The sequence below is a fragment of the Triturus cristatus genome, chromosome 4_2 (assembly GCF_964204655.1).
Source record: "Triturus cristatus chromosome 4_2, aTriCri1.1, whole genome shotgun sequence".
Taxonomy (NCBI): domain Eukaryota; kingdom Metazoa; phylum Chordata; class Amphibia; order Caudata; family Salamandridae; genus Triturus; species Triturus cristatus.
In genome coordinates, this window is record NC_140586.1 from 269,740,558 (window position 1) to 269,753,403 (window position 12,846).

Consider the following 12,846-nt stretch of genomic DNA (forward strand, 5'->3'; position numbering starts at 1 on the left):
TCGTACCATCATGTACCCACACCCCAGTACGGTCGAGTCGTACCCCCACCCCTGTACGTGTCGTACCATCGTGTACCTACACCACCGTCTATGTACACCCCATTACGTTCGAGTCGTACCCCCACCCCTGTACGTGTCGTACCATCGTGTACCCACACCCCAGTACGGTAGAGTCGTACCCCCACCCCTGTACGTGTCGTACCATCGTGTACCTACACCACCATCTATGTACACCCCATTACGTTCGAGTCGTACCCCCACCCCTGTACATGTCGGACCATCGTGTACCCACACCCCAGTACGGTAGAGTCGTACCCCCACCCCTGTACGTGTCGTACCATCGTGTACCTACACCTCCGTCTATGTACACCCCAGTACGTTCGAGTCGTACCCCCACCCCTGTACGTGTCGTACCACCATGTACCCACACCCCAGTACGTTCGAGTCGTACCCCCACCCCTGTACGTGTCGTACCACCGTGTACCCACACCCCAGTACGTTCGAGTCCTACCCCCACCCCTGTACGTGTCGTACCATCGTGTACCCACACCCCAGTACGGTCGAGTCCTACCCCCACCCCTGTACGTGTCGTACCACCGTCTAAGTACACCCCAGTACGGTCGAGTCGTACCCCCACCCCTGTACGCGTCGTACCATCGTGTACCTACACCACCGTCTATGTACACCCCAGTACGTTCGAGTCGTACCCCCACCCCTGTACGTGTCATACCATCGTGTACTCACACCCTAGTACGGTCGAGTCCTACCCCCACCCCTGTACGTGTCGTACCACCTTCTAAGTACACCCCAGTACGGTCGAGTCGTACCCCCACCCCTGTACGCGTCGTACCATCGTGTACCTACACCACCGTCTATGTACACCCCAGTACGTTCGAGTCGTACCCCCACCCCTGTACGTGTCGTACCACCGTGTACCCACACCCCAGTACCCCCAACACAACCTCCTAAGTACGGAGCGCACCCCAGGCCCCAACATCACAACCGCATGTACGAGTCGTACCAACCCACACATAAGGACAGCACCGTACAACCAAATGGCCCATGTACACACCGTACACACGCTCAAAACGCACGTACGCAACCAGGCCAAAACTAAACAACACAAGAATACACCATACGAATGGCACAAAGCCACTAAACATGGCCAACAAACACTACAAAAACACCTTCACTGACCTGCAACTGCCAAAGACAAACAGAGGCCCAAAACACCACCACTACTTATAACACACGCACCCAAACTTCAAACACTGCCATACCCACCCATGGACCAATAAAAAGGGCCCACACACACAAACCATGAGCCTTTGCAACAGACTCACTGGTGCCAGACACCACAGCACCATACTACAAGCTTCACCACACCTTACACTTGCACACCATCACACAACCACCTTCACAAACACACCCTCATCACATTCTCACACACACACACCCACAACCATCCACACCCCCCCCAACATCCACACACCCCCCCACCATCCACACCCACACCCCTCACCATGCCCACTACCAAGAATCCAAAGTTCAGTAACCGAGAGTTGGAGGTCCTTGTTGATCAAATCCTCAGAGTCGAGCCACAGATCTTTGGAACATTGGTCAGAAACACCAGCCTGGCAGCAAAAACAGCCATGTGGCAGACCATCGTCGATGCTGGGAATGCTGTTGCGGACACCAGAAGGACCAGGCAGGAATGCCAGAACAGGTGGTACGATCTGCGGAGGAGGGTCCGAGCCAAGAGGCAGGAGGAACACGACCAGGCCAACGCCACCGGAGGAGGGCCCTCCCGCAGACCCGTACACTACCATCCCTGGGAGGAGAGGGTGATGGCCATACTGCCGGTGGAGGCAGTAGAAGGATTAGAAGGACTCCGAGACCCGGGTGAGTACACAAGCAACGCACCTCACATGGGGGGAACGGCATCCACAACCAAAATCACTAACAGGCACGCAACCACCACAAGCCATCGCATGACACAACCACACTCCATGAGCACGCACATGCCACTGCTGCCACCATGCCCCATGCACCCAGCTGGACAATGTCAAGTCACAGGCCACAGAAGACAACAACACATGACACGGTAACCCGGATGGCGGGAGGCTGGGCCCCAAAAATCACATAGTGCGACTCCGAAGCAGACAACAATGCACTCTGCCCATATGGCCCAGGTCACAGCCTGACAAACAGTGTGTCCCAACACAGGAATGACTTGCCAGCAAATGGCGGACGCCTTGCATCAACACATGGGGGTGAAGGCACTGTTTTGCACATGACAGCAGCTAATGAACAGCCAACATTGTGAAAGAGTGGCAGCACACACCACCACAGCAGCAGCGCACAGACACACATCACACCCAATGGGTGCCTGGAGATCAGAAACAAACTCACATCAACAAGCCAAGGGCCACTCAAAGATCTGCTAACGTGTCTGCCCAGGAAGCTGGGCTGAGGTGACAGAGGGTGACACACGGAGGGAGGGAGAGGGGGACACAGAGGGAGGGAGAGGGGGACACAGAGGGAGGGAGAGGGGGACAGAGAGGGAGGGAGAGGGGGACAGAGAGGGAGGGAGACGGACAGAGGGAGGAGGCTGACACACGGAGGGAGGGAGAGGGGGACAGAGAGGGAGCGAGACACAGGGAGAGCAAATCAGCCGTGTGGCGTGTGCAAATGTCTGCTCGTCAGCAGGTAGACTGCGTGCATGTAGACAAGGGTGGCTAGTGCCAGAATCCCCCCTCTTCACCATGGCAAAACACAGGGCCATGTCACAACCTGTTCACGAGCACAACGACAGCTACCTGGATCATATAAGTGTGTGGATCCACTCCATGTGCACATGTACAGTGCTACACGGAAGGCGCCAATGCATGGCTCGCAACACCTGCCCACTCCACTGCTGACTGCAGTCACACTTGACGCAGCAAGGAAGACTGTGCCACACATAGTTAAAGGGGCCAAAGTGGTGCCCAAGGGACACACCCATGCACAAGTGCACTGTGAGTGGAATGCAAGACAGATCCTAATTCCAAGAGGAAATGTGCCAACTTTGAAACTGATGAAACATGGATGTGGCATGGACCAAAATTAACATTGTCTCTCTCACACACAGGTCAACGTCGTGGTCCACCCCCCAACACAGGGGGGGAAGACTCACTGGACCTGGATCTGCAGGAGCCCGATCCCACCGGCAGCGACCACTCTCACCACTCTGTGGACGACCCCGACCGACCTGGCCCCTCTGGTGTCCAACCACCTGCAGCACCTGCGTCAGGTACAACTGTGCCAACCACCACCCCCACTCCTGCCACATCCCAGGAGACACCCAGGATCCCTGCCCCAACACCACAATGCAGCCAGGCTGGCCAGGAGGGACACGGTGTCCCGGGCACCCAGGAGGAGGCAGGCGACAACGCCAATGCCACCCCTCAGGGGTCCCGGAGACCCGATGTGCCCACAAGGGCAGGCCAGGCGCAAGTGGGCAGGGGTGGTGGGAGTGGAGGACGGCGGAGGCGCGATCCTGACCAGTTGGCTGGGGATCCGGTATTTGCCCATGTCCGTAACATCCTGGACTCATACCGGCAGGACACCACGGGCATGGCCCAGGTTGTGTCCACCCTCAATGAGATCAAGGGGAGCCTCGATGAGATAAAGACCCAGCAGGCCCAGCAACATGCGGAGCTACATGCCTGTCTACTGGTACACCAACGGAGGATGGAGGACAGACAGGCTGAGCAAGTGACGGCATTCCAGGGGATTCACGCTACACTCCGTCGGATGGCCGACAACATGGCCGACCCTCCCTGTGCCAGAAGGCGGAGAACATCACCACCCACAGGGAGGGATCAGGAGGAGGAGGAGGAAACATCCGACGGAGCATCCCAGACGTCGTCACGGCCTGCTGCTGAGGCTCCCCGCAGGAGGGCGGGTCGTCCACGGAAAGGACCGTGAGGGTCGGCGCTACATCACCATCTCCCAGGACACCTGGCCTGGCACCTGGCCCACTGGAGCAACAGCATCACAGCATCAAGAGACATTCTCTGCCACATGGCCCTGCTGGTCACTGGCTGACCAATGTTGACAAAGACTGTGGCATGGACTCTGAGGATTTCCAATGGCAAGGACACCAACTCCCCTACTGAACTTTGGATTCCAAACTCCCGGAAAGCCCCTCACTTTGTCCCCCCCCCCCCCAATAATAAATCACACTATGAAGAGTAGATGCCTGCTGGTTGCATTATTACCTAACATGTGTCTTGTAAAGTCTAAACATGCCTGAGTCATCTTTTGTCTTCAACCATCCACACCCTGGGGCCTGAGTCTGGCACAGGACACATGGGTCACAGTGTATTAGGCAAGACAGACATGGAGCACCATACACACCCGTGATGGGCCCAACCAGCTGAGGGGGTTGCCGAACAACCGTGCTGACACACACATTGAGTACAGCAACAGTCATGCGCAGAGGTCAGGGATCCAGTCCAGTGTCCTGGGGGGCACCCAGGTATGTGTAGACAGGTGGCAGAACCATGTCCTGCAAGCTTGAGTCCGGTGGATGCAGAGAATGGGGGCCTGGCCAACGTTGGATGCATGGGGATGGCACATGTCACAATACCCACACAGTCATGGACATCATGCCCAATACACAGTCTCAGCCCACACACACAGCTTGCATCTTGCCACTCGACACATTGACACATAGCCACAATCAGGGAATACCATGCCAGACATGCAGGATGCACCGTGGCAACACACCAGCATTGACTGAGAAGAGGCACCTTGGAGGCATAGGGACACCTTTATTAGTCATGTATTCGGGATTGCAGAGGCAACTCGAAGTACACATGAACACATCATGTGGAGTAACATGTGGGTCCAACACTGGCACCCCCCTTCAGCAGCACACATGCGTGTTCGCCATGGAACTGGCACACAAGCGTCGGCTAACAGCTAAATACCCACAGCTGCACACGGAGAGCCTGCCATACACCATAGATCCGCTGATGTCGAAGTCCCACACCATGTCAAGCCAATGCTAACCCTATGTGTCCGAGGGCAGGGTCACACACATTGATGCCATCATCACAATCCCCTATCCCATCACTGATGACTGTCAACCAGGCAGACCATCTATTCAGGAGTACACAGCTGCATGTCGTGTCCCATGGGGATGCGACATGGCTGCAGAGGAACCAAACATCGACAGGGGCAGTGTGCATACATCGTGAGCAACTGCCACACCCAATACACCCCAGATGCATCCCTTACCCCATGGAGACTTCCAAACGTGTCCGTGCCTGTAACGCTGAGTCAGCCCACGATGTCGTGTCCAGGAGGAATAGCAGTGCCACAACAATGCAACCAGCAGACAGCATGCGCAGGTACCTGGGGAAGAGAGACACACAAGAAGTCAGCCACAAAAAGCACAGCCACTTGCATGTGCATTTACTCGACACATGTATGGATGACAACATGCTAGGTCACAATTATGACTGGGGAAGTACAACCATCACTGGCACCATCACTCCAGTGACACACCCACACACACCTCTGACTCACGTGCCATACATGCAGGTGGAGACACACATCACAACGCATGCCACACGGGGACCAATGCGTGCACACTCAGACACTGGTACTCACCACTAAGCAAAGAAGTCGCGTATGAGCCGAGTCCGGATGTCCTCTTGCGGCTCCACATCCTCCACATCACTAGCCCCATTGCCAAGCCCTTCGTCCTCCACGGGTGGATGGTCCTCGTCATGTTGATCCAGGATGAGTGGCACAGCTCTTTCAACTGCCATGTTGTGCAGCATGCAGCAGACCATGAAGATCTTGCAGACCTTCGCCGGGGCATATGGGAGTGTGCCGCCGGTCTTGTGGAGGCACCTGAATCGGCTCTTCAGCATGCCAAACGTCCTCTCTATCACTCGCCTTGTCCGGCCATGGGCGGTGTTGTAGCGGAGCTGGGCCGGCGTGATGGGGTTGCGGAGAGGTGTCAGCAGCCAAGGCATGTTGGGATAGCCAGCGTCCCCTACATGGGAAGCACATGGTCATCGTTAGAAGTGGTGAAGCGGTCGTGCTGGTAGGCTATACAGAATACAGGACAGACAAACTGTACCCACCAACAACACATGCCCGTTCGTTGCGCAGCTGCATCATCATATCAGGCATCCCGCTACGCCTCATGATGTAGGCATCGTGTGCTGATCCTGGAAAACGAGCACAGACATGTGAAATCACCATGTTGGACTGACACACCACAAGGGCATTGATGGAGTGGTAGTGCTTCCGATTGCGGTACGCCACCTCCCGTGCGTGTGGTGGTACCAAAGCTACATGTGTCCCATCTATGGACCCAATGACATGGGGCATCCCTCCCAGGGCATAGAATCCACGCTTGACCTCAGTCATCTGTTCAGGGGTTGGGAACTTGATGAAGTCATCCAGGTGAATCAACATGGCCTCTAAGAAATCATGCAGGACACCGCTGAACGTGCTCTGGGACATGCCACCAACATGAGCTATGGTATTTTGAAAGGTACCCGTGGCAAGAAAATGTAGGGCAGCCATTACCTTCAGCTGGGGTGTCAGTGCCGTGGGATACCTGTGCTGCGGTTGCAGGTGTGGTGCCAGTCTCGCCGTCAACTCCAGAATCAACGGTTGGGTGAAGCGGTAGAGCCGGATGCTGTCATTCTCCTGCATGGCAGCCAAGTCTGGAATTCTTCGGGCAAGAGGCGGCGCTCTGCAGTAATTTGGAAGTGACAAGGAAGAGTGAGTGCACTACGACAACAACTCATGTGTACTGAGCACATGTTAATCTGTCAATACACACATGCTACATAGGGAGTCAGGTATGTGCTACATGGCCAGGACACGTATAGATGCAAGGTGACACTCCTTCCAAGACCCAGCTACACACGGAGATTGAGAACCTCCCCATGCCACGCCATGGGAATAGCTGTGTCCCAGTGCAAGTGAACAGCCAGACGCAACACAGGAGTGACATACGCCCACACATCAGCAGCAGTAGGATGCCGATTGCAGAGACTGGTAGCGGAACACTGGAGCCACAGGTCACATGACATTACACTAGGACAGCCCACACACCTTGCCATGAAGGTGCACATGTCATGACTCACCACACAATCATTGTGAGGATGCAGACATGTCCTTGTCACGCTACTCCGTGTCCCATGCATACATGTGCACCTCACATCCGATGCCACATGTGGCATGGTGTGCGGAACAGTGTGCAATGACAATCTACACACAGACACATGTTGGTTGCTGCAACGGCTGCAGCTTTTGAGGGTGCTCCAACATCAACCTGATGGGAAGCCCCCACACATACATGACATAGACACATTGTGCACCGTGGGTAGTGACAAGTCAGGTGTCATAACCCCTGTACCGGGCATCAGGGGACACTTCCGTGTGTTGGTGTCCGTGCCATGCCAGTGACGCTCACCCCAAGTGCGCAGTACGACATGCACACATGTCAAAGGAGTCAAGGGCATGCCTGGCACACATCGCACCATCACACAGTACATCTGTACACATCTCATCATACATCTGGTGCCTTCTCGACTCAGGAGTAATGTACCACATCACAGGCCGTCACACCTGTGCCCCACACATGTAGTGATGCACAGACGATGCCTCGATGTCAATTAATGGACAAGTATGTCCATCCATGGACAAGTATGTCCGCCCTATCCCTACCTGTGTGCCGCCTGTCACCACTGTGATGTGTGAAAACCGCTGTACTGCTGCCAAGAGGGCCTGTGTACGTTCCCATATCACTATGGGAGTGCTGCCGTATGTGTACCCATCGTGATGGTGAGCGAACAGGCATGTGTACGGCCCGTACCACTACGAGTACGCATACGCGAGGACACCCATAGTGGTACGGGCTGTACACACGCCTGTACGCTCCCTATCACTATGGGTGTCCTCACGTATGCGTACTCGTAGTGATAGGGAGCGTACAGGCGTGTGTACGGCCCGTACCACTATGGGTGTCCTCGCGTATGCGTACTCGTAGTGATAGGGAGCGTACAGGCGTGTGTACGGCCCGTACCACTACGAGTACGCATACGCGAGGACACCCATAGTGATAGGGAGCGTACATGTGTGTGTACGGCCCGTACCACTATGGGTGTCCTCGCGTATGCGTACTCGTAGTGATAGGGAGCGTACAGGCGTGTGTACGGCCCGTACCACTACGAGTACGCATACGCGAGGACACCCATAGTGATAGGGAGCGTACAGGCGTGTGTACGGCCCGTACCACTATGGGTGTCCTCGCGTATGCGTACTCGTAGTGGTACGGGCGCGTACAGGCGTGTGTACGGCGCGTACCACTACGAGTACGCATACGCGAGGACACCCATAGTGATAGGGAGCGTACAGGCGTGTGTACGGCCCGTACCACTATGGGTGTCCTCGCGTATGCGTACTCGTAGTGGTACGGGCGCGTACAGGCGTGTGTACGGCCTGTACCACTACGAGTACGCATACGCGAGGACACCCATAGTGATAGTGAACGTAGTCACGCGTGTACGGGCCGTTGCAATGCATTTGGGGTGCCCTAGGGCCCCGGAACGCACTGTACCTGTGTGTGAAGCTCCAAATTACATAGGGGACACATGAGGGACAAGTATTAAGGCCTACATGCATGCTGGTTGTCATGGAGACCAAGTTCAAAATTCGAATTTCTTCTGGAAGGTGAACAGCAGAAGTCAGTTGGAATTAAAATACTTTGTTGCAATGTGTTTGTGGAGCTGACATCATGCAGGAGAATGAAACCGATAGAGTACACACAGACTGCTAGGTTTGAAGTGATTGGTGGAAACATAGGATGCAAATGTGAGTGACCAATCACTCTGTACTCCTGTGCATGAGACAGGGCAGAAAGGCACATATAAGGCAGCCAGGTCCCATGAGGGAGTACTTGGCTGCACATCTTTGAATTTGTCGACCCAGCTGCTGCTACTGATTCCCTGGAACCATGTCAAGGGCTGTGGAGAGGTCACAGCCATTCACCCTGGAGGAGAACATGGCATTGCTGGATGTGATCCTCCCACAGTACCCCATGCTGTATGGGCGACCAGGGTATCAGGTGAGTGCATAGGCCACTGGCACAGACTGTCCCTATGTTGTGACTGTGACTTCTGGCATTGTGTCCTGGTGTGACACACATGCCATGTACTGTTGGGGGGGGTCCCAGGGGGGGGATGCCTGATGTCTCCCAGCAGTGCCCTGAGACAGGAGGGGTGGGTACAGAGTGCTCCCAGCAGTGCCCTGAGACAGGAGGGGTGGGTACAGAGTGCTCCCAGCAGTGCCCTGAGACAGGAGGGGTGGGTACAGAGTGCTCCCAGCAGTGCCCTGAGACAGGAGGGGTGTGTGCCTATCACTAACAGCAGTGCCCTGAGACAGGAGGGGTGGGTGTGGAGTCCTCACAGCAGTGCCCTGAGACAGGAGGGGTGTGTGCCTATCACTAACAGCAGTGCCCTGAGACAGGAGGGGTGTGTGCCTATCACTAACAGCAGTGCCCTGAGACAGGAGGGGTGGGTGTGGAGTCCTCACAGCAGTGCCCTGAGACAGGAGGGGTGTGTGCCTATCACTAACAGCAGTGCCCTGAGACAGGAGGGGTGTGTGCCTATCACTAACAGCAGTGCCCTGAGACAGGAGGGGTGGGTGTGATGCACAGTGTGAGCCTTGATCATTGATTGTGACATTGCCATCATTCCACCTGTGTACCCACTATGGCACGTACTGCTTTTTCCCTCACCAGAGGATCATGTCCCTATGACAAAGGTGCAATGCGTTTGCTGCATGACATGCCTTGTTGTAACCAGCTAATTTGTTCTCATATGTCTCTCTGTGACATGTGGCTGGTGTATTGATGTGGTGTCACTTGTTCTTCCTCACAGGTAGGCGCCACTGCCAAGGAGCAGATCTGGCTGACCGCCGTCAGTGCCGTGAGGGGTGTGGATGATCGGAGGCGGAGCCTGTCCCAGGTGAGGAAACGCTGGCAGGATATCCGGTGCTGGACGCGGAGGATTGCACGGGTCCTGCTGGGGGACTCACCTGAGAGCCACAAGAACCGCGGCCGCCGCCGTCTGAGCCACCTCCACAGGCGTGTGCTGCCGGTGGTCTTTCCAGACTTGGAGAGGCGCTTACAGGCGATGCAGCAGCCGGAAGGGCGTAGGTACATGTGTGTTTGTTGTGTGTCACCGGCATTTGTAAGGGCACAGTAGCATCAACACACTGCCAGGGTTTAAAGGTGCTGTGCAGATCCAGTTTGCCCCAGTATAGCGCTGCGCCCCTGCCACCCTTCCCCTCCTTGCAATGTGTTCCCTGGTCTGTGTGTAGTCACTCCTTTACAAGGTAATGTAGGCTGGCGCTTTGTCCACGAGAACTATGCCTGTAGCATCATGTGTGGGGGTGGTGTGTTACAGGTTTTGGGACCTTGGCTGTGCCCTGTCAAGTTCACTGCATGTGGGTTCCATGTCAGTTGGCACTGATGCTGACTCCAGACATGGGAGTTGGTCTCTCATGTGTCATGCCTTACAGCGCGCATGTCCTATGTAGTGGCCTGTGACATGATGTTCATGAGTGTGCGATACGCATAGTGCAGGGATGGTGGCCTGTGTTGCAGTCATTACCGTTCAGGAGCATGGAGTTGCGTGGCCACTACTGTCCCCTGGGGCACCTTTTCCTCAGTGTTGTATGTGTCATCATAAACGTGGACACTCCAGTGTCTACAGCGTAGGTTGTGCTCTGTGCCATTGTCCCCTGGCACCATGTATATAGCCTTGCTATTTTGTACAGGTGTCCACTGTGCAGCCTGACCTGAATGTCCTTCTTCATACTCACAGTTGCCAGTGCCTGTGTGTCTTGTTATACTCATCTGAGGATGGGCACTGGTACCTCATTATTTGTACAGGCGCACCTTGGCTGTTTGGCGTCAAATCTTGCATTTTGCCTGCCCCTGTGTTTATCACCCAGACTATGAGATGTTGGTCCCACCTGTGTCTCAACAATTTGCCTCGTGTAGGGGGTGGTTGGGGCGGGCAAAGCCTATATGTCAAATCCTGATTTCTACTTGCTGGGTCTGGGCAGTGTGTGATGTTTGTCTGGACACACACGCAAGGTGCAGTGACCGAGTCATGTTGGGCATGTTTTCAGCATTACCTATGCAGCATGTGTCTCAAGTTCATGGATATGGTCCCTGGTCATCGGTATTTTCGCCAACGCTGTGTGGTGCAGATGCAGTGCTGGATTGTCCCCAGGGCCTGGGTGCTATGTCAGACTCCGTTTCCTGTCTTTAGCTATTGTCTCATGCTCTCCATGGTATTTCAGTGGCATGGTGGCTCAACCAACTGTGTGTTTCATGCCCTACATCGGTACCTTGTTTAGTAGATGTTAGGGATCTTCCTTTTCAGGCTATGCAATGTTACCTATGTAGATTGGACTCATGTGACAGATGTGTACAGGTGTCTGATTAATTTCTGTCTCTCCACCCTGCCCACAGCATCGTCGGGGGACACAGAGGGAGACATGGACACAGACAAGGCGGAGGGACCGAGCACCAGTGCCAGCCGTGACATCGGGGCTGGCACATCGAGTGGGACAGAGGCGGAGGATAGTGCGGCCGAGGACCTGTCGACTGGCACGTCAGAATACGAAGCTGACAGGTCCGAGGAGGATGTCTCCGAGTGGGCGGTGGCTGCACCAGCAGCTGACAGCGGAACAACACCTCGCACCGCCCCCTCAGTTCCCATCAGCCGCCTCCCACTTGCTCGTGTCCCTTCCCAGCGTGCCCGGTCACCGCATGTCTCCTTCATGCCAGGCACCGCACCCCCTGCCCCTGTCTCCACTGCTGCCGCCAATGCTGAGTCTGTGGACATCCAGCGGCAGCTGCAGGTTGGTCAGGCTGCGATCCTTAATGTCCTCCATGCCCACGGCCAAACCCTCACCAACATCGAGGCATACTTGGAGGGCATTCATTCATCGCAGGCTGACCAACGCAACTTGCTGAGGTCCATAGACTCCACACTGACTGCAGCAGTGGGTCTCCTGCAGTGCGACCTCCCCCCACCTACCCCTGCCCCATCCACACTTCCCACTCCCATGCCTGTCCCACGTACACCCAGACGTCGGCATGCACCCACATCAACAGACACAGGCACCACACCAGCAGGGAAGGTCCACCGCACTCCTCCTGACACGCACACACAGGGTGAGGTAGGCACACCCACTGGGTCGGGGGGAAAACGTGTGACATGCAGCCATAGTGGGAGTCCGCATTCCACCCAGTCCACTCCCTCCAAATCCCCTCCCCTCAGCTCTCCTGGCCACATCTCCCCCAAGGACTCCTTCATGGCCGCTCTGTCCCTGAGCCCCACAGTGACACCACCGCGCAAGCGATCAAGGAAGTCCTCGGTCAGGGTGGTTGATTCTCCCCCCCTGTCTACACCCTCCCCCGGTGGCGCTGCGACCCATCCCTCTGACCCCCCCCCCCTCCTTGGGGCCTGTGGATCCTTCGGGTGCAGGGGAATCCCTGGAGGACCTTGCAAAGGTGTGTAGTGCCATCCTGGCCTCCGCCTTTGGCCCTGCCCCACCCCCTGTGGTGGAGTCCTCCATCCCTGCACCCACAACGCCTCCCCTTTGCCCTGATGTCCCTGCGGTGCCTGTTGCTTCCCCCCCCCCATGATGCCCTCACCCCTGTGGAAGACGATGGCATGTAACTGTGCAGGCAAGGTAGGGGACACGCATCCCACTGTGTCCCCCATCCAGCTGAGACTCATTGACTGCCCT